Below are 23146 nucleotides of genomic sequence, written 5' to 3' on the forward strand. Positions count from 1 at the left end.
TTGACTGCTCGGATGAATCATTGTTGATGGTTATTAGCTCCTCCTCTTTGGGTACCCTAGTATTGGTCCCCGACACAGGTCTTAGGGTTTGTGCTTAAATTAGCTTCTAACCCTCCCCGTGTCTTTTTTGGACCTAGATGAGATCACTGAAATACATTAGGGAGCTAAACGTGCGATTCCATAGTTTGGGGACTCATGAAATCCGTCCAATACTTTAAGGACCGGCCGTGCAATTTACTTTAGATCAAAATAAACAGCTTCTTGTTTGTCTTAAAAGAGTTTCCTTTGAAAATTTTGAAATGGTTTTCTATGAAAAAAACAAACCTGTTAATGTATCTTTAGTGAAGGAACTCAACTCAATTAGGAATTATGCCCTAGCACTTTTGAGGCCAAATAAAGAATGAATGAAACTCTTTTATTCTTGTTGGGTCGTCTTATGTATACTATGTTGTTCACATGACCTTAGAAAAGCCATTGTAATTCTTAGAGATGTTAAAGGGAACCTGAGAAAGAGCACTAGAAACAAATAAAACATGTATTGTATCATCAAAACGGCAGCTCCATCGATGGAGGCGTTCGTGGAACTGAAGCAAAAAAATAGCTTCACTAGTGAAGTGAAGCCCTGCCAAATGGCTTCACTAGTTTCGACTAAAATAATCTTAGTATGCTCCCCATAACAGTTTTTCCTCTTCTTTTTACAGAGAGATACTCCCCTCCATCCCGTAAATGAAGACACTATATAGGATTTCTATTTTCTAGCTAGGACACATAAGTATGAAACAAGATGACCTGTATACCCCTCTTGAGTGATGCACATTGCTGATATAATGCTAAATAGTGCTAGAATGTCTTTTTTTGTATAAAGACAAATTTTGAATTCTATGATGTCTTGCTTTATGGGACTGAAGGACCACCTTCCTACCATGCTTCTCTTGGAAAACAATCCCGCCCATATCGTACATTGCGTAGCCCACAGTTTTTTTTTTTTTTTGAAACAGCGTAGCCCACAGTTCATTCTATTACTCTATCCACTCTCCCTCTAGTTTTATACAGTAGTAATTTATTTATATTATTATTACTAGATGAATGAACTCAGCGAGACCGCACGTCTACTTACGTAGGTTCTGTGTGTGCAGCATACAAGCAACAAGTAAAAATACATGCGGTGTATATGCTGATCCTAATAATATACCTATATGCGCGGCCTCTATAAATAGTTGTGTGCGTCCTTCAAGCCACATGCAGAGAAAGTTGGCTAGCTATACACTTGCTCGATCACTGCCACGCTCGACGCTCGTCCTCAACAAGGGGATGGAGGACGGCAAGGACACGGACACCGGCGGTGGCAGTGGCACCAAGTACCGCGGCGTCCGTAAGCGCCCGTGGGGCAAGTTCGCTGCCGAGATCCGTGACCCGGAGCGTGGCGGCGCCCGGGTTTGGCTTGGCACATTCGACACGGCCGAGGAGGCCGCTCGCGCGTATGACCGCGCGGCGTATGCGCAGCGCGGCGCCACCGCTGTGCTCAACTTCCCCGGCGAGGCCGGCAGGGTCGTCGCCGGTAATTCTTTTTCTGCACCGGCCTCTGCCTCGTCCAGGGGGGTGGGCCGCTGGAACGGTGAAGGGATCGAGCTCGAGTGCCTCGACGATAAGGTCCTCGACGATCTTCTCGATAAAGACAAGTATGGCGGTAAATGAGAGGTTTGCGTCGTGCATGCCTCGCTAGTAGTGCCTGCATCCATGCATGCAGCAGCCATACGAGGGCACGAGGAGACGACGTAACCAAGCACGCATTTACGGAGTACACCCTCTCCCTCTTTAATAGTATACATGCACCACACGAGTCATGCATGGACGTCCACATGCATCCATGAATTTGCATTTACCCAGAGTGTACTCCCCCTCACTCTGCCCATATTTAACTGTCGCTACAGTATATGTATCAGTCAAACTTTCTCAAATTTGATTAGATTTATAGAAAATATTTACAACATTTATATCTCCAAATGAGTTTATAAAATATATTCAACGGTCTATCTAATGATATTAATCATATGACATAAATACAATGTTTTTTTATATATTTGGTCAAAGTTGAGTATGTTTAACTTCTCGGGAAGCGAGAACGAAGGGAATACGTATACTATCAACACAGTTAGGCCACACTTGGTGATCATGATCACATCATAACTTAGGGTGCGAGTTTGGTATGGCTCCAGATTCTCGCAGAAACGTTTTGGATCCAGATTCTCTCAAGAAATGTTTCTGATGATGAATCGGGATCACTTTATGAAATCGTTTAGTTGGTAAACCGGATTAGAGAGGGAAAGTGAGCGGAACACAAAACAACTAACACAACATGAGAGAGTGTGTGGAAAAAGATGGAAATCAATCCAAACTTGGTGGTATTTAAACATATGGGCCAATTCATGTTTCATCAGAATCTCTAGTTTCTACCATGCATATCTGTTCGTCCTCTTGAAGGGCTTTAATCCCAAAATATGACATGTCATGCAATTATTAATACCCATGTTCCACAAGTCACTTTACACACTCCCACGTGGTATTTTCATTAGTAAATAACATGTGAGGCGCTCCCCTATCTCAGATACTGAAATATGTATGTGTCCCCACTAATTTCTCCCGTCACATGTATGTATGTGAAAAGACATATCGAATATCCAAAGGTATCTATTTCTTGTTTCCTCCATCAAAGATTCATCGACATATAAGGCAAACACTATATCTATGATCCATATATCTCATCAGGTTGATTGCTTACATTAGAAACAAAATAAAAAACGGGAAAATCATAAATGGACATGACTTCATGATGAATGTCAGGATAATCAAACAAAACTTAGCCAAACAGAAACATGGTCAAGAATGGGTAATTCAAAGGCACTAATAGGTAGAACCATTGACTTCAAATGTTTCATGTAGCATAAGTATTTTTTTTAGAATTGTAGCATAAGCATTTTAGCTTTACAATGTTCTGCAGCCTGTTCGGGAGGCCGTAAACGATCGTGGATTATTTACTGCTGGCTGGTTTGGTGTGAGAGAAAAACACTGTTCCTGGCTGAAAATTTACGATCGTTTACGAGCAAGCGAACAGGCTGCTGCAATGCTTGTCCATAGCGCATCATGCACACTTACCAAGGGGGTACTATTTTAAGAAAAAATCAAAGTGAAATAACTATATATATATATATATATATATATATATATATATATATATATATATCCAGAATAAATAACGTGATACGACTATGTAGAGGAAACAAAAAGAAAAATGAATGACGGGATAAAGAAAATCACGGAGAAATTAAGAGCAAATATGGGCTCTTCCTCCAGCGCCAGGGCCGGTAACTTAGGCTGAAATCGCACAGACCAGCACAAGCTCAGCGTATGGCCTTGGAAGTGGTTCATGGGCAATTGAGTTGGCTGACCAAATACGGGATCTTTCCTGTAATCCTGTAGAGAACAGGGTCCCATCCCAATAGTACGGCCAGGGGAGCCAGCTCGGCAGCTCGCCTCCCTCTCTCGTGTCGCCAAACAGAGCGGCGACGCCCTTCTTCGCTCCGGTGACGCTCCCCTACCACAAATCCTAGCGGCGCATACAAATCGAGCCAAAGGGCGGCGCGGGCGACCAGCAACCACGCTGGCCACCGGGCAGGCAAGGGTGCGGCAGGGGCTGTGCGCGCGCGACAGAATGAGGCCAGGCGGCGGTGCCAAGGCTGCCGCAGCCTCTCCGTGGCTCTGCCTCTGGGCCCTGGCCACCTCATCCAGCAGGATATAAGTAGAAGGCACGCTCATCCATCTTTCATTCCCTGCTGCTTGCTCTCGCGGACGACGGTCGGCCGACGCCGGCCAGCCTAAGAGCCTGCCCTCCCCTCCGCCGCCGCCAAGCTATGCCTACGAAATTACCTCCTCCCTTTGCTCTGCACCGCATCACCGCTACCCTTCCCAATCCACCCCCATGTGTGCCGCCTCCTCTCCATCTCCCCCTCCACCTCCCCTGTGCCCTTCTCCCTCAAGGACTACCTCATCGCGTCTTGCGGCCTCGCCCCAGCCCAAGCCGACGAGGTGTCAAAGAAGGCGTTCCACGAATTATCCAGAGCATCCAAGAGACCATTAGATGAGCTCTCCTACTGTCACCTCATCTCCGCTTCCAACCCCGATGCCATCCTCGCCCTGCTCCCAGGCTCTGGCCTCTCCCGCGCCGACATCGCTGCCGCCGTCTCCATGGACCCATTGCTCCTCCGTGCTTCCGTGAAGAACATCGCCCCCCGCCTTGTTGCTCTCCGCAACCGGGTTGGTCTATCTACTCCCCAGATAGCTGGTTTTCTCTTGGTTGGCTCACTCGCTCTCCACAAGGGCGACATCGTTCCAAAGCTCGAGTTCTTCATCTCCTTCTATGGCTCGTTTGAGCAGGTCCTGGTGGCCGCAAAGAGGTGCAAGTGTTAGTGTTGATCTCTCCAGCTCGGCCCAACGGCCGAGTTGCACCCAACCCTACATGGTTGGTGGGCCCCTGTCGCACTATGCTATAAAGAGAGGTGGGGGGCCGGTGGCTCTCAGTACGAGGTTCACTGTGAGCCGCCACACCCACCGACAAAACCTAACCCGTTCTAGTGAGGGGCGCAGCTAGTGACGGGAAGCACCATCACCGGGACTCCATCGCCGTTGGACTTCACCTCTACACCGCCATTGGAGCGACACCTCTTCACTGTGCTCTCTACCGACATGATAGACAGTTCTAGCTCCACCAAGCCCTCTGATGGTCAGTACCCTGCTCCCCTCTCCCTCATGGATCTCATAGTCCATGTTCTAGGGCATGTTTATCCTATTCTAGTCAAGTCAGCACCCCTAGATCTACATCTAATTATCCTGTAATTTTAACAATGGTATCAGTCGCCTACCCTAGCATGTAGATCTAGATTTTGGAGTAGAAATCCAAGAGAAAATAGAAAGAGATGAATCGAAAGAAATGAATCGAGCTGAATCACCCTAACCCTAATCCTAACCCTAGAAGGGGAACGGACGGAGAAGGAGAGGACCTACCTGGTTTCTTCACCACCGTCGACACCGCCACGGGTGGGAAGAAGGACCCGCCGCCGCCTCGCCGGCATGTGGGAAGATGGTCAAGCCGCGCTCGTCGTCGTGCACGCGAGCCCTGGCTGAGGGTGCCACTACAAGCCCACTCGACGATGGCGTTTTCACCCATGGGCGAACGCGCGCGTCGGCGAGGGGGGCTGCGGCTGCGCCGGCCTTCTCTACTTCGGCAGCCTCGGGCTGTCGCCGCTGTTGCGTCGCCACGCAGAGAGAAAAAAGGAGGAGAAGAAATGAGACCTAGGGTTCTGGGGGAGGAAGCCGGCCACGGTTTTGATCGGGCGAGGACTCTGGGGAGCCGTTCGATCCAGATGGACGGCTCCGGGCGGCCGAGCCGGCTTTTGGCCCAGGCGGGGAACATCTTTCCCGGCCTAGGCCTAGGTTACAGCAAGGGCGCGGAGAGTAGAGGCGCGCGCGAGCACCTGATGGGCCACAGGCCTCACTTTCCAGGCTGGGCCGAATGAACAATTGACGACAGTTTTAAGTTTTTTCTATTTTTCAGTAGCATTTTGACAATATGTTTTAATCTAGTTTTTATCTCTATAAATTTGCACCAACATGTTCAATTTTAGAGAGCAGATAAGTACTCAAAAATGCTTCTGGAAAAATACAGTATTTTTCATGTTTTTGCTGCTACGTTAATGTTTTATCCCCTAATTAAATTGGAACCAACAGAAAATTTTAATTAGAGGAGTAGTCATGTTTGTTTAAGTTAAATTATGGCATTGTTATTTTCTGACTAATGTTGATGATAACAATATTATAAGTTTATTCATGAGTTGTTTTCCATGCATTAATTCCATTTCTGTCCAACGGTGATATAAAATTAATGTTGAAGAATGTTGTATTTATGATATTGCTATTTTCTGACCAAAGTTGATGATAGCAATGTTATAATTTTTTATTTATGAGTTCTATGCATTGGTTCTATTTCTGCCCAACGGTGATATAGAGTTAATGTAGAAGCACATTGTATGTTTTAATTTTGACCAACATTAAATTAAGCCATGCAATTATTATGTCATGTTTTCTCACTTTCTCTGATGATGTTTTCAGGACTCAACCCAGTGGCATTCATCTCGCACATTCCACCTCTTGAAGGGGGCAACTATCGCGTATGGCGAGAGAAGTATGAGTTGGCACTTGCGCTTACCTCTCCATGTCCTACTGAGCCAGTGGACCCGGTGAGGGCAGAGAATGAAACGGATGCTGATTTCACTGCTCGGTAGCGAGATCATACAGAAGTGAGAATAAAATATGATCTTGATAGTAAGAAGTGGGACATTTCGAATAGCAAGTGCTTGATGGTGGCTAAGTCCACTATTTTAGATGCAATAAGGGGATCAATCCTAGATTGTGACACCGCCATCAAGTATCTCAAGAAAGTGGATAGCCAGTTTACTGTTTCTTCAAAGGCTTATGCAAGCACCCTGATCAAGAAGTTATTCAATGAGAAATACTCTAGTGGAGGGATAAGAGAACACATATTGAAGATGAGCAACACGGCATCAAAGCTCAAGCCAATGGATTTGGGGCTCAAAGATGAGTTCCTGATTCATTTGGTTTTTGCTTCTTTGCCTAAAGAGTATGAAACTTTTGTTGTTAATTACAACATGTAGCCCGATAAATGGGACATTGAGAAGCTCATTGTCATGTGTGTGCAAGAAGAGGAGAGGCTTAAAAGCTCACATGGTGACTCTGCTAACCATGTGAAGGACTATAAAAAGAAGAACTTTAACAAGAATGCCAAACCTCAAGGGAAAGTCCCTCAGAATGATCACCATCAGAAGAACAACAATGTCCAAGTTGACAAGGATCAATGCAAATGGTGCAAGAAGCATGGACATTACCAGAAGGACTGTCCTGATTTCCTGAAGAGCCTTTTAAAGAGAGGTGAGCACATTATTACATTCATAGATGAGTCCTTGTATTGAAGTTATGCAAAATCTACTTGGTGGATTGACTCAGGTGCAGCTATTCATGTTGCAAATTCATTACAGGGATTCCATACGAGAAGGACCCTGCAAAGAAGAGAAAGAAGAATTAAAGTAGCAAATGGAGTTGAAGCTAAAGTTGAAGCCATTGGAGATCTCTCTCTAAAATTAGATGATGGTTTTGTACTTTAGCTTTCAGATGCCCTTTATGTACCTCTTTGCGTAGAAATTTGATAAGTGTTTCACGTCCAGACGATGATGGATATGATTGCCATTTTGGTAATGGCAAAATGTCAGATTGTGTTTAATAATAAGTGTGTTGGTCTTGCCTTCCGACAAGACAAGCTTTATTTGTTATCACTTTCTGAGAATGTGTATGTTGTGAGCACTAAGAATGAGAATGCCACCTCGTCTATGAATGTAAGAAATAAGCGGAAGAGAGTTCATGATGTATCATCGAAATTATGGCACTATCATCTAGGCCATATTTCAAGGGGGAGAATAGAGTGATTGATTAAGAAATCAATTCTTCCGCCATTAGAATTTTCAGATTTAGAACATTGCATTGATTGCATAAAAGGAAAGTATATTAAGAAAATAAAGAAATATGCCAAATGAAGCGTAGGAATTTTAGAAATAATTCACACAGACATCTATGGTCCTTTTCCTGTGAAGAGTGTTGATGGTTATGATTCATTTATAACATTCGCAGATGATTATTCTCGTTATGGCTATATTTATCCAATTAAGGAAAGATCAGAAGCATTGGATAAATTTAAGATATTTAAGACTAAAGTAGAAAATCAGCACAATTTAAAGATTAAGATAGTAAGATTCGACCATGGGGGGAGTACTACAGTCGACACACCCTATATGGCCATGTTTTTGGACCTTTTGCAATGTTTTTATAGGAAAATGGCATAGTTGCCTAGTACTCTACACCGGGCAAGCCTCAGCAGAATGGAGTAGCTGAAAGACGCAACCGTACCTTAATGGATATGGTGAGAAGTATGATAAGTTACTCTACTCTACCGATAAGTTTACGGATGGAGGCATTAAAAACCACCATTCATATTCTTAATCGAGTGCCAAGCAAGTCGGTGCCCAAAACACCATATGAGTTGTGGACAGGAAAGGAATCCTCACTTAACAATTTACATGTGTGGGGTTGTCCAGCTGAGGCTAAAGTCTTTAACCCAAACATAGGAAAGCTAGACTCCAAGATAGTCAGTTGCCATTTCATTGGTTATCCAAAAAAGTCAAAAGGTTATCGCTTCTATTGTCCTGATAGACATACAAAGTTTGTAGAAACAAGACACATTGTGTTCTTGAAGGATGATATGGTCAGGGGGAGCACGGTAGTGCGAGAAATTAACCTAGAGGAGAAGCGGGTACATGTGCCTACTCCAATGGTTCAGGAGCTATTCTTCACGCTACCTGTTGTTGCTACACCAACAATGCAAGACATTGTAGTAACAGCACCTGTTGTTAGTTCTCCTGTGGCGACAAAGAATAAACATGAGGAACCTGTCCTTCAGTATCCTGTAGAACCTGTTGTCACACATGAGGAAGAGCAACAACAGCCTCATATAGAACAAGCATCAACTAATGAGGCCCCTAGAAGGTCTCAAAGAGTCAGGAAACCAATCATTTCTGGTGACTATGAAGTCTATGAATGTGAAGAATGTAACACCCCTGGTATTACGAGCTTACTTAGCACCAAGATTTAGGTCTGAAAAGGATTAGCCTAATAAGTTTTCGGGTTTTAAAAATTTATAATGCATGTGAGGCGAAAAACAATTTCTATGAACAAGGATCAAACATAACTTGTATTAAGTACTTAAATAAAAATAGAAGTATAAGTTTAGTAGATGGAAATGCAACTTTAACTTTTGGGAAATAGATGTTGTTAACTAGTGTTTTGGGAGCTCAAAAATCAAATTTGACGTTAAGATAAGCTCTTTTTGTTAAGTCGGCAAACACTTGAACTATTGTGTAAAATACCATTTTTAGCGAATTATATTGAGCAAAATAGTTAAATGGTGCTTAAATATGTTGCTCCTATGGGTTAGTATAAGGTATGGACTATTGCATGAAATACTTGTTGGTAGCTGTTAATAGGGTTTAGGCCTTTTAAAAATTGTAACAAAAGTGTTAATGGTTGTTAGTTTGAATTGAACCCTAACTTTTCTAAGTATGGGAAAAGTAGTAAGACAATGCTATCTTCACATTTAAATTCTAGCTAAAATGTTTAAACACTAGCTGCATGTTTTGGTATTGTTGATTGCATCGAAGTGATTACTTTAGCATGGTGAAGTCCATGGATGAGTTGGAGTTGTCGTTTGTTTCGGGCTTCGGTCAGGAACTGGTGTTATACGCGACGAGCTCCTGTTGGCACCTCTCTATCTCCCTCAATGCTCACTCCCTAGCCATGATTGTTGCTCGGACAGGAAGCACTTAGTGGCTACTAGAATCTTGAACTCTTGCTTTAATCTCCACTGGGCTCTAAGCGGTTGGTTTTGATGCTTTAAAATTCGTGCTTCGCACATGGTTCAGCAGTTCAGGCTAGGGGACACGGTCACCATGTCTGGTGTCATATCATCATGGGCTACCTGCACTGCAGTCGGCCATGCATTGGCTGACGTACCCTGTGGCCGCAATCGCTGTCCCGCTAACCAGCCGAGTGTCGTCGGCTGCCCACACAGGCCAGGCATGGCCGTAGCCGCTCTCCACCGTGCGTGGGATGCTACCAATCGTGGTACTGTAAAAGCACACCTACAGGGCTATGCCTTGTCCTCCTATTGTTTTGGTTACTGCCGCGCTCGCCCTCATCCGCACAACCCACTTATCGAGCCCGAGCTCGATGTCTTACATAGTTTATTGCATCGCAACGCCATCCTGCTGCATGCGTGTGGCCGCATGTGGGCACACCTTCAATGGCTCCGTCCAAGTGCTAACCGACGTGCCGCCTGTCCTTCACTCGAGCAGTCATATCCCCACGCTGTCGTGCCTCATCGAGTAGTGGCAGGGCCATCTCTGCTGGGGCCGCTTCCCACGATTTGGCGGTGGTAGTGCACCGCTCTCCCTCTCCCTTTCTTAATCACCAGCCCAAGGCTTCCTAGTCCAATTCCTCGCATCTGTGGGTAGCTTAGCAAGTTAGCTAGGTGACGCATTCTCATCGATCCCAGCCGTGATCTGTCAATGATCAATTTTGTGCGCCGTCGTGACCAGAGGGTTAGGGGTAAGGCCTGTAGGAGTGGTAACAGTTCAATTGCTCATAACCCTGAGTTCGCCTTGACTCCCTCCATCTGTTGCTCGTGTTATTTTGGCCAGGGTGCTCATCATCGGTGGGGTGACGCGCCGGTGTCCATCGCAGAGCATTGCCGCCTTGCTTGGTCGCACATGGCCAAACCATCGTAATGCTCCCTGCTTTAACCATGAGTAGGGCATACAACACGGTGAGCCACTGATGCTTATCTATCACTTCTGCTCTGCCAAGCATACGTAGGATCACTGGAACAGTCGCGCCACCGCCATGGATAGCCACTTGCTGCTGTAGCCTGTGATAGTGCACCTCCGAGTCTCTAACCGCCACCCATCCTTGCGCGTTTAGATGTAGATGGTGGTCGATCCCTTAATGTCGTCGTAGCAAGCCTAGTTTGCCCGGCGTAACCACCTTGTGCCATCGGTCGCCGCGCCGATGCGCACGGGGATCCCAAGGACCTCCCCGTGGTAAAGACAAAAACATCCGAAGGTTTGGTTGTAAAGTTACTGACGGTAGGAATAGTGCGCATAGTAGTCGTATTAATCTATGAAAGCTCAGGGGCCTTTCTGCAAAATGGCCAACGCGCGCGGGGCGCCCCCGGCCTTGGGCCATACTAGGCCACCGCGATGCGCCCGCAACCACGCCGCCCTAGGCTGCCGGGCCTGAAAGGGTTGCTGCCGGCCCTTTCCTTTTTTTCTAATGCCTTTTTCTAATTTAGTTTCTAAGGTGAACTTGTAAATTAAATATAAAATTCTGTAGTTGACCGAAAATTATGAAACCAATTTTGTTAGATTCCTAAAATTGTGATCTATCTACTAGTATATTTTGTTTACATAGTTTTATAATATTTTCAGAAGTGATCTAATTAATTTGAGGTGCTTAATATTGTTAAGATATAAACTTGTAGGAATTTTTGTTATAAATTGGTGATAGTGTTGGCTCTGAAATTTTTCAGTAAATTCCTAACATTATTAGGTGATCACTGTAATTTTTGTAGCTCCATAATAATTAATTTGCTAAGGTAGCTAAATGAGCCCTAGTTCAAAAATATATGTTTAATCAATAAAATGTTGAAATACCTTGGGATTTTAGAATTAAAACATTTTTCTGGAGACAAAGCCTTACTTGATGGCTTGGATATGTAGACTAGTATGTTAGTCATTAAAGCTAGCTTGTGAAGCATAATCGTATTTTAGAGTTGCAGTTACCATTGATTAATTGTGTCTCTGCGTTTCATCCACGTATATCATAATAGGAATAACGATGAACCGTGGAGATGATCGAAGTAGCGGAAAAGATGGTGTCTTGATGATCATGTCACCATGAGGGAATGCTAACTTTTGGTTATATCTTACCTAGGCAAGCCTCAATGCATAACCCCTAATATTCTGCACATTTATTTTATGCTTGTGCATTAAGTTTTAAGGAGTTGAATGAAAACCACTTGCATATATATATCCTTATCCTATGAGTCCTACTAGTATATCAGGATCGTGTAGAATGCTATGCTATAGGATCCGGTAGAAGTCGAGTGATTACCTATCACTCGTGAGAGATAGAAAAGATATTATTGTTATTATCATATTACTATCACATGGATATATATATATATATATCAGGATGATAATTGGAGATCGGGCGGAATGGTACTTTGGATCTGGACCTGGTTAGGCATTCGAGCGAGGCTTGGATTGCACTTGTTCCGCCTGTGTCGATTGAGGACCGTCCGTTGCTGTGGATGGTAGTCAGGTCACAGACTTATTATCCTGAGCATATACTTGCTTATGGTAGTAGGAAGGCTTGTTACGCTCTTGTCATGGGTTCTGACTCTTTTCGGACTGACTAATTGGAGGCAGGAAAAGGTAGAGGTCTAAGCACCATACTGAGACCAGGTCACAAGTGTGGGGGCTTGGAGTCCAAGTTTGGACGGGGACCTGGACCCCTCGATAGGAGTAGAATGGGTTGGTCTCGTTTGTGCCTAGGGTACAAGCACGGCGTGTGTTTTGGGGTACCCAGCTGGGATACATTGATTCATAAATTGCTATTTCTGTGGGACGGTACCGACATGGCTATGGTCTAGCACCATAGTAAGAGCTGAAATATGAAAGATGGTAAAATGTTTCTGATTGCTTACCACCTGCTTAAAGGTAGCATTGGTGCTTACATAGAATGATTAGTTAATGAACTAATGATGACTGCTAATAAAACTTGGAACATAAGGATACACTATTAGTAATGCTTTCACAGATGCAATACCCCATAAGCCAAATAAGCCTTGCATATCCTTAGAGCCTTTTATTTTCCTCCTATCGGGTAAGTCTTGTTGAGTACAATCGAGAACTCAGGGTTTTATTCCCCCTGTTGCAGGTGATCGGAGGATACATAGAGCTGACTCTTGTATGTGGAAATCTCCTGGTGTGCTCAGAGAGTATTCCTTTCATGCTATGACCATAGTGTTTATTTATAACCCTCACTAAAGGTTTTTATAAGAAAAGATGTACTTGGTCCAGGTGCTTTGGAGCCCAGGTGACTTTATTCCTGAGCCCAGGTGCTTGAAGTCTACAGTGGGGTTACAAACGAGAGGGAGAAAGATGGGGTGTACGAGAGGTCCGGTCGGGCTTCGGTCGGAAGGGCCGAGAGCGACAGGAGCTCTGCTATGAGCTAGGTGTTCAAGCGTGTGCTTGAGGTTTGAACCTGGCGGTTCTATGGTTGTGGACTAGTGAACTTGGTCAATCTAATGAATCTAAAAAGATCTCTCCTTCATTGGAGGGAGCGCATCCCCTTTTATAGATAAAGGGGATGGCTTTACAAGTGAGAGGGTGAGGGTACGTATGCTACTAAGCTTTGTTCCCATGCCGGTGGGTACAAGATAATGGTAGGTGCCCACAACATTGTTGATGTCATTGTAGAATGTCATATGCATGTGGGAGGTTGCGTTGCCTTCTTCAGGAATGGTAGATGTCGGTACCTGCAAATATTGTTTGATGCCTAGAGGCATGTGAGGAGTTTCACCATGTTCACCTAGTACGGTAAATTCCAGCGCCCATAACACTATCGATGCCCAGAGGCATGTGGGGGGCCTTACCGTATGGGAGTTAACGGCGCCCACAATACTGTATAGAGAAATGTCGGCGCCTACAATACTGTTTGTGTTAGGGCGGTTGTAGAGCACTGTTCCTGTAGGCATACAGGGTATGGTCCCTAGTATCGTGGTTTGACTTGTGCGCCCTAGCTTGCTTTCTCCGTTCGTCCCCTGGTCCTTTCCGAGCGGGCATCCCCGGTCGGGTGGCCCTAGTCGGCTCTAGTCGCGCCAGTCGGAGAAGAGCGGTGAGCAGGGTTCCTGCAAACCCCGGTCGAAGACGTGGGGTCAGAGTCAGAAGTAGTGCTTAGGCTAGGCCTTCTGATTGAAGAGGCTGTTCGGAGGAGGCTGGAGTCCAAAGCGACTGCTCTGGTCGGAGAGGTGGGCTGAAGTAGTCGACGAGCGGGCGCTGTTCCTTTTCGGCCCGACCTTCTGGTCGGTGACTAGACCGCCCTTCCGGCCTATTGTTTTTAGACTCTTGGGCCGGCCCATGAGTTACATGCTATCTGCTTGGGCCGAGCCTTGGCATGGAAGCCAATCCCCGAGGGACCCTAGGTTTATGAACCTAATAGGAGCCCCTAGGTGATTCAGGCAGAATCGTCTAGGGGATTTTTGTCTTGCCGACGGGTGCGCGCGAGCGCACCCATGGGTGTAGCCCCCGAGCCCTCGGGCGGTTTGGGCAGAACCGTTTGGGGGCTTTTCTATGTTGTCAGTGGGGGAGGTTTTCTGTTTCGTCGGTGGGTGCGCGCGAGCGCACCCGCGGGTGTAGCCCCCGAGCCCCAGGGCGGTTCGGGTAGAACCATCTAGGGGATGTTTGTTTAGCGGGCGTGTGTGCATGTTCTTAGTTTGAGATGGAGTTTTGTCATCCAAGGCGTTGTTGTGCAGCTGAGGCGGTTAGGCACGGGGATTGGATTGAGATAGAACTTCACTGATCCTGGCATCGATGCGCGTCATGGGATCGGACGAGGAAGTTAGTTTGGACGCGATAGAGCTCACTGATCCTGGCATTGATGCGCGCCGTGGGATCGAGCAAGGGAGTCAATTTGGACAAGACAGCTCACTGATCCTTGCGTCGATGCGCGCCGTGGGATCGGGTGAGTTGGAGTCGTGAGACGAGATCGGGGTCATGGACCCAGGTGCTTTGGAGTGCAGTCGGAAGCATAGCTAGATGGGGAGAGATCAGGGTCGCAGACCTAGGTGTTTGGAGCGTAGTCGAAAGTGTAGCCGGATGGGGTGAGATCAGGGTCGCAGACCTAGGTGTTTGGAGCGCAGTCGGAAGCATAGCCGGATGGGGCAAGATCGGGGTCATAGACCCGGGTGTTTGGAGTGTAGTCGGAAGGGGCGAGTTCGGGGTCATAGACCTAGGCTTTTTGTGTCTTGAGCCCCCAAGCCCTGTTGGGCCTTAGTAGGGGTCAGTGTGACTTGTGTGTGTTACCCCATCCTAGGTTCCTCACAACCAGAGGGGCTGAGTTTTGTCGCTTGTCCCGATTGCTCGGGCTCGAGTGACGTGCTCGGTGAGTTCGCTAATGGGTATGATCGAGAGGAATCCGGGACCATCGTTCATGATGGGGTCGACATAGCCCCCTTGTGACATTCCACTACTCCTTTATCTACAACCCAGTAGATGCCTGGGTCATTTCAGAGACCGACCTGGGTGGCCTAATGGTCTCGCATCGATGGAGATTCTATGGGCTTGGCGAGAGGTTCAGGATCGAATGAGAAGGTTGAGATGACTCGGTCTGCTAGACTGGGCGAGGGCTGCATGGGGCTCATCTACATTTTTCTCCCCTGGCTCTGTTGGTTGCTCATGTCAAATGAGGCAACCGCTGCTTCATGACGCAACACGGAGCATTGTGGTGCATTTCGCTGCATGTGCGATGCTTAGTTCCTGAGCCCCCAGGCGGTTCAGGGCCCGAATCATCCGGGAGGCACGGGCATATGGAATGAATGCGCATATGGATGTATGAAATGATTATAAGGAAATAGAGGGGGTTGGTAGTGTTCACCTTGATGACTTGAGTGACAGGGTTTAGAGAGCTTCAGTCGGAAATGTCCGACCGGGACCCGTGCTTGTCGTTCATTACAGAGTTGGCATGGCCTACATGGGGCATCCCTTTGCTTCCTACCTGTGTCTCGGTGTGTCTTTCTGAGCCGTTCGATCGACTTGGGAAGCCCGATGGTCTCTCCCAGCGGAGATCCCATTTTGGGTTTTTCCAAGTCCCGCCTAGGGATACGGAGAGCTGCCTACATGTGGTGATGCTTTGGTTTTCATGCCCAGTCGTGTGATAGTGGTGGGCCATACCCAGGCCACATTTCATCTCGCCAGGCGGCATTCTGTCTGACCCGGTGTTGTTCCGTCAGTCAGTGCACATCCCTTCGGTCAGGGCGTGCCCCATCGTTTCCCATTCGTATTGAATGGGGGAAGGGGGAGAGTTTTGCACTCTGATCTTTTGCCCTTCTTCGGCTATCATGTTTCTTCCTTAAATAGGGGGAGGGAGAGGGCTCTCCATCATAGTCCTTTGCCTGTTCTCCAACTATTGCCTCTCCTCCTTCTTCTTTCTCACCGAGAGTGCCTGTATGCTGTGGCGGTTCCTAAGTGAGAGAGGGGTTGAGCGAGGGGGAGGGCTTACAGATCCTTTCATAAATCTAGAGCGTAATGTCGAACTGGAGACTGCCGTGGGTGGTGCTAGATTAATCTGTGAGGCCGTCTTTGGGGTGGAGCCGTGTGTGGATTCTCCTATGGATCTTCATCGAGTGAGTTTTGTCAGAGGGGAAGTTGCTCAGGATCATGCCGGTGGAGGGTCCCATGCCTGCAGCTGCTCAGGTTGGCCAGTTTATAAAGTTTGATGAGATCTCTTCCAACCACGGTGGCCATACCTTAGTAGCAGTGCCCCTACCCAGGAGCTGCCTTGACTGCATGAGAAGGTTAGGAGCTCCATGCTCTTATGCTAAGCATCTTTGGGTGCGACGCCCTTGAGGTACCCGTTGCGCTCGCCAAAGTTGAGGGAGCGGAACCGGGTGGGGCACCAGCGGTTGTGGTTATGTCCGGCGTCATGTGTCGTGGTGTCTCCTTTGGTGTTCAGGCGATGTCATTGAGTGGGCGTAGTAGTATTTGTAGTAGTAGAAAATGTAATAGTTTGAGTTTGTGGATGAGTCCCCGTGTGAACAGTTTTTTATATCAATAAATACATCAGTACTGTTTTTGTGATAGAACCACGATATCCGTTCCTTGTTTTTATCCTAGCATAACTTTCATTTTTATCCTTTTCTCTCTCTCACCTGCCTGTTAGTTTTGTAGGCTACAGCTGTTAAGAGCCTAGGCATGGCCCACGGGGCTTGGCCGCTTGTAACCGTAGGTCGTGGCGAGGTGCGTTTGGTTGGGAGTAAGAACAGAGTCACGTAGGGCAATCAAAGGAATGGAATGTGCTTCCGTTCAGGGACAAAGTTGTTTATCATGTGATAGTAAAAAGAAAGGGGGTGATATTCAATATTGTACCCTTATGGAGCCCCTGAGCGACCCTAGCTAAAAGTGTTCGGGCTGAGGCGCTCTTATAGGAGCATATGTTAACTAAAAAGTGGTTAGACCAAATTTAGGGGGAAAACGACATAGTTGTTCAATGTTCCAAGTGTTGGTGAGAACATTGCCATTCTTGTCCTCCAGTCGGTAGGCACCTGGTCGGATTACTTTGGTCACCGTATAGGGCCCTTCCCATGGTGGAGAGAGCTTGTGTTTTTCCTTCGTCGATTGGGTCCTCCAGAGTATGAGATCACCGACTTCTCGTGGGACCTACGGAGGGTTTGTTGGTAGCGAGTGGAGTGGATGATGGTCGTCTCGCAGGCCTCTTTGAGCAGGTTGACTATGTCTTGTTGAGCCTTCGTGGCTCGGTCGCGGTCGAAAGCCTTCACTCTTGGTGTGCCGTGGTCGAGATCGGAGGGCAATACTGCCTTAGCTCCGTAGGCCAAGAAGAAGGGTGTGAATCCCGTGGATCAGATTGGGGTCATTCTTAGGCTCCAGAGGATCGCTAGGACCTCTACAACCCATCGCCCAGCGTACTTGTTGAGTCGGTCGAAGATGCATGACTTAAGTACTTGGAGGACCATGCCATTGGCACGTTCGACCTGACTAATAGTTCGTGGATGTCCGACCAAAGCCTAGTTGATCCTGATGCCGTATCTATCGCTGAAGTCTAGGAACTTTTTTTCGCTAAAGTTAGTCTCGTGGTCAGTGATGATACAGTTAGGAATGCCAAACCGGTAGATGATGTCGAGGAAGAATTTGACTGCCTCCTCCAAGCGGATGTTGGTGATGGGCTTGGCCTCTATCCACTTGGTGAATTTGTCGACTGCTATGAGTAGGTGAGTGAAACCGTCTGGGCCCTTTTTGAGGGGTCCTACCATGTCGAGGCCCCAGACCACGAATGGCCAGGTGATGGGGATGGTTTGGAGCTCTTGTGCCGGCAAATGGGTTTGTCGAGCGTAGAACTAGCATCCTTCACACCTACGGACGACCTCCTCTGCATCTCGTAGCGTGGTGGGCCAGTAAAAACCTTGGCGAAAGGCTTTTTCGACCAGCGACCTTAGGGCCATGTGATGCCCGCAAATTCCAGCATGGACCTCGAGGAGGAGCTGCCTCCCTTGGTTGGTGGGGATACACTTCATGAGTACCCCTGATGGACTCCATTTGTAGAGCTCATCACCGAGCACGACGAAGGTCTTGGCGTGTCGAGTGATCCATCGGGCTTCAGTCCTTTCGGGTGGGAGAACCTCCTCGAGGAGACAGGCGAGTAGCGTCACTCGCCAGTTGGTTTGATCTAGTGCCAATACGGCGACGTTCGCGGGTGACATCATCATAGAGGTACTAGGATCGGAGCCCCCAAGCACTGGCTTGGCGTTGGGGTCAAAGCCCCTGAGCGCCGGCTGGGTGTCAAGGTATGTCTGGATCAGACTTTCTAGGATGCGGGTGGATGGCTTGTGGACGTCATTGATGAAGACCCTGCTCGGGGATGGATCCCGCTTGGCGGCCAGTTTTGCAAGGAAATTGGCGGCATCGTTGTCCCTTCGAGGGACGTGATGTAGTTCGATCCCCTAGAATTTGTCCTCGAGCTTGCACACCTCTTGGTAGTATGCTATCATGAGGGGGCTTTTGCAGGAGGACTCCTTCATAACCTGATCAATGACTAGTTTCGAGTCACCACAAACGTAGAGTTGCGTAGCACCGAGCTCGATGGCGATGTGTAGTCCGTTGATAAGGGCCTCGTATTCCATGGTGTTGTTTGAAGCTGAAAAGTGGAGGCGGATGGTGTAGTGGAGCCTACTCCCATTCGGGGAGATCAGAACCACTCCAGCCCCTGAGTGGGTGATGTCCGGTACTCATGGGTGATGTCCAGGGTTGGTAGGTGGACCTTCGTCCATTCGGCGACAAAATCCATGAGAGCTTGAGACTTAATAGCGGTGCAGGGGGTATATCTGATGTCATGGCCCATGAGTTCGAGTGCCCACTTGGAGATTCGTCCCGCGGCATTGTGGTTGCGGATGATGTCTCCGAGTGGGTATGAAGTGACGACCGCAACTTCATGGTCAGTGAAGTAGTGTAGGAGCTTCCTGGTCACCATTAGCACGACGTATAGGAGTTGCTGCACCTAGGGGTACCAGACCTTGGGGTCGGTAAGTACCTCTCCGATGAAGTATATGGGTCATTGTACCTTGAGCTGGTGTCCTGGCTCCTCCCTTTCGATGACCAGGGCGGCACTCACCACATGGTTGCTTGCCACGACGTAAAGGAGGAGGGGTTCTCCCCATTCGGGAGCGATGAGGATTGGGGCTGACGTTAGGGACGTTTTGAGGCTTTTCGAAAGCCTGCTGGGCTTCTTCAGTCCAGATGAAGGCATTCGTCCTTTTGAGGAGCTTGTAGAGTGGCATCCCCCGTTCACCGAGTCGGGAGATGAAGCGGCTCAGGGCAGCCAGACAGCCGGTGAGCCTTTGTATGCCCTTGACGTTGCGTATGGGGCCCATGTTGGAGATGGCCATGATCTTTTTAGGGTTGGCCTTGATGCCACGCTCGGACATGATGTATCCAAGCAGCTTCCCCTTCGGAACCCCGAAAACACATTTTTAGGGTTCAGCTTGATGTTGAACCTTCGGAGGTTCACGAATGTCGTGGCCAAGTTTGTTTTGACCACTATGTCATCAACATAGATGGCGATTGTTGGTTTTGGCCGCTCGGCTTGATCAGGCTGATCGAGCGGGTCGATTTGGTCGGCGAAGCATTGCTACATGCACCTTTGGTAGGTGGCGCCAGCATTCTTCAGGCTGAAAGGCATGGTCACGTAGCAGTATGAACCATACGGGGTAATGAATGAGGTTGCGAGCTGATCGGATTCTTTCATCGCGATTTGGTGATAGCCTGAGTAGGCATCCAGAAAGGAGAGGATCTCGCAACCCGAGGTGGAGTCGACTATCTGGTCTATGCACGGCAAAGGAAAGTGATCCTTTGGACACGCTTTGTTGAGTCTAGTATAATCAACGCACATTCTCCACTTCCCAGTCTTCTTTCTGACAAGGATAGGATTGGCGAGCCAGTTGGAGTGGAATACCTCCCTGATGAATCTGGCTGCCAGGAGTTTGGCGATCTCTTCACCTATGGCCCTGCACCTCTCATCATCGAAGCAACGCAGGCGCTGCTTGGCGGGCTTTGAGCCTAGGATAAGGCATAGTGCGTGCTCGGTGACCTCCCACGGTATCCCCGACATGTCAGAAGGCTGCCATGCAAAGACATTGCGATTGTCCCATAGGAAGTCGACGAGCTCGCATTCCTATTTGGCCGGGAGCTGGGTCCTAATCTGAACCATCTTGGTTGGGTTGGTGGGGTCGATTCCCATCGCCTTGGTTTCTTTGAGCAGACGGAAGGCCATCGAGGAAGTTGGTTTGTTGCAGTCTGGGACTGCCAGGGCCGATGATTCCCCGAGCTGTGGGAGCTCAAACGAGTTGACCACCGTAGTGGCGAGCTCGTAGTGCTCGCGGTCGCATGTGAAGGCGTGCAAAAAGGCGCTACTCATGGTGATGATGCTGTTTGATCCCAGCATCTTCAGCTTGAGGTAGGTGTAGTTGGGGATTGCCATGAATCTTGCGTAGCACGACCGCCCCAAGATGGCGTGGTAGGACCCTGGAAAGTCCACCACCTCAAAGGTGAGGACCTCTGAGCGGAAGTTGACTCGGCTGCCAAACGTGATGGGCAGATCAATCTGTCCGAGCGGGTATGTCTATGCTCCTGGGATTACCCCATGGAAGGGGGAGCCCGCTAGGCGGAGCTCCGATCGAGGGATGCGCATGGCATCAAGGGTAGTAGTGATGTTAATCTACTACTGGAGACGAAGAAGTTCTTGTCCTCAAATTTTGACATGAAAGATCTCGGTGAAGCTTCGTTCGTTCTAGGAATAGAGATTCACCGAGATAGAAGAAAGGGGGTTTTAGGATTATCACAAAAGACATACTTAGAAAAGGTTCTAAAGAAATACAGTATGCAAAATTGTAAGCCTTCACCTACTCCTATAGTCAAGGGCGATAGATTTGGGGAATTCCAATGTCCTAGGAACCAATATGAGATCGATCAAATGAAAGTGGTTCCATATGCTTCAGCTATCGGAAGTTTATAGTATGCTCAAGTGTGCACACGCCCTGACTTAGCATTTGTTACCGGGTTACTTGGCAGATATCAGAGTAATCTAGGAATAGAACACTGGAGACTGGTAAAGAATGTTTTGTGTTACTTGCAAGGCACAAAAGGCCCCATGCTAACGTATAGAAATCTGATTCTCTACACATAGAGGGGTATTCAGATTTAGATTATGTGGGAGATGATAGAAAGTCCACGTCAGGATATATATATTTACTCTCGTAGGAGGAGCTATATCATAGAAAATCTCCAAGTAAACCGTCACTGCATCGTCTATGATGTATGCCGAGTTTGTAGCATGTTATGAGGCCATAGGGCAGGTGAATTGGCTGAAGAAGTTTATGCCTGGGTTGAAAGTGGTAGACGACATACATAAGCCACTCAAGTTATACTGTGATAATAATCCAACAGTATGTTATGCTCACAACAATAAGTCAAGTGGTGTTGCCAAACACATTGACATAAAGTATTATATTGTGAAAGACAAAGTCCAGGATCATATAATTAGTCTTGAGCACATAAGTACATAAAAGATACTCGCGGATCCGCTTACAAAAGCCTTACCACCCAACGTGTTCAGAGAACACTTAGCCGGCATGAGTTTAAGGGAAAGCCTATGATTCTTTGACAATAAGGGTCTAGTTAAGAATCTGTTTCAAAACAGAGAGGGGCATTGCAGCTGTTAATCTAATGGCACTGACCGTGACGATGAAGCACGCTCTATGCACTGATCTGTGGTGGAATGGGAAAAAGATAAAGTAAGTTAAATTTAAGTAATAAGATAAGATCAAGGGAGAGATTGTTAGTGTTGATCTCTCCAGCTCGGCCCAATGGCCGAGTTGGGCCTTGACCTCGCGCCCTAATCAGGGGCGCCCAACCCTACATGGTTGGTGGGCCCCCGACGCACTGCGCTATAAAGAGAGGTGTGGGCCGGCGGCTCTCAGTACGAGGTTCACCGTGAGCCGCCACACCCACCAACAAAACCTAACCCGATCTAGTGAGGGCCGCAGCTAGCGACGGGAAGCACCATCACCGGGACGCCGTCGCCATTGGACCACTTCACCGCTACACCGCCACTGGAGCACCACCTCTTCACCACCCTCTCTACCGACGCGATGGACGATTCCAGCTCCACCAAGCCCTCCGATGGTCGTTACCTTGGCTCCCCTCTCCCTCTTGGATCTCATAGTCCATATTCTAATGCATGTTTATCTATTCTAGTCAAGTCAGCACCCCTAGATCTACGTCTAATGATCCTGTAATTTTAACAGCAAGGGCCTCCTCACGGCGAGCCTTGAGAGGGTAATCAAGCCTAACATAGCTTTGTTTAGTTAGTGGGGTGTTGGAGATATTGCTAAGCTGTGTTCAGAAAAACCATGGGTGCTTACCTTCAACCGGGAACGTGTGAAGAAGTTTTTGCTGCGGGCAGAAGAACTTGGGGTGCCTTCCACGTCTCCGATGTTTAGACACGCGGTGGCTGCCGTTTCCTGTATTTCCAAAGAGAAGGTTGCTGCCAAGCTTAAGTTCTTTAAGAGGACTCTTTTGTTCTGAGTCGGCCTGAGGTTTCCACTGCAGTGTATAAGATGCCAAAAATATTAGGATTCTCTGACAATATTCTTCTCCGCAATATTGAGTTCCTAGTCAATGAGGCTGCGATGGAGCCACGGTGCATTGTCGAAAGGCATGTCCTGTTCGCAATGAGCCTTGAGAAGCGGTTAGTGCCCCGGCATTATGCATGAAGGTTCTGCAGGAAAAGGGATTGCTGAATAGCAATATGAGTTTTTCCTCATTAGCTAAAATTGGAGAGGAGACATTCAAATCGAAGTTCTTCGACTGTCACATGTTCCTGGCCTTGCAGATGCTTATGCTGCAGCTCGTGCTGGTATTGTGACCTCTAGAGTGTAATTTAAGCATCTCATTCTATGGTTTAGGTGGATAGTGGAACGACAACTCATGCTCATTAGCAGCTGTCCACTGCGTAGGCTTTCTCAATTCTGATTTCTGCAATATAACCACTAGTGATCACTGACCGGTCATAGTCCAAGGTTCAGTTATGGTTATTTGGGAAGGAACTATGTTTGACTTATTCT

General features: G+C 47.6%; 1 pseudogene; it reads left to right on the forward strand.

The window, feature by feature from the left end:
* The first annotated feature begins 1311 nt into the window (after positions 1-1311).
* On the forward strand, positions 1312-22961 carry LOC136536659 (uncharacterized; annotated as a pseudogene).
* The last annotated feature ends 185 nt before the right edge of the window (positions 22962-23146 follow it).

This window comes from Miscanthus floridulus, chromosome 2 (genome assembly GCF_019320115.1).
Source record: "Miscanthus floridulus cultivar M001 chromosome 2, ASM1932011v1, whole genome shotgun sequence".
Classification (NCBI taxonomy): domain Eukaryota; kingdom Viridiplantae; phylum Streptophyta; class Magnoliopsida; order Poales; family Poaceae; genus Miscanthus; species Miscanthus floridulus.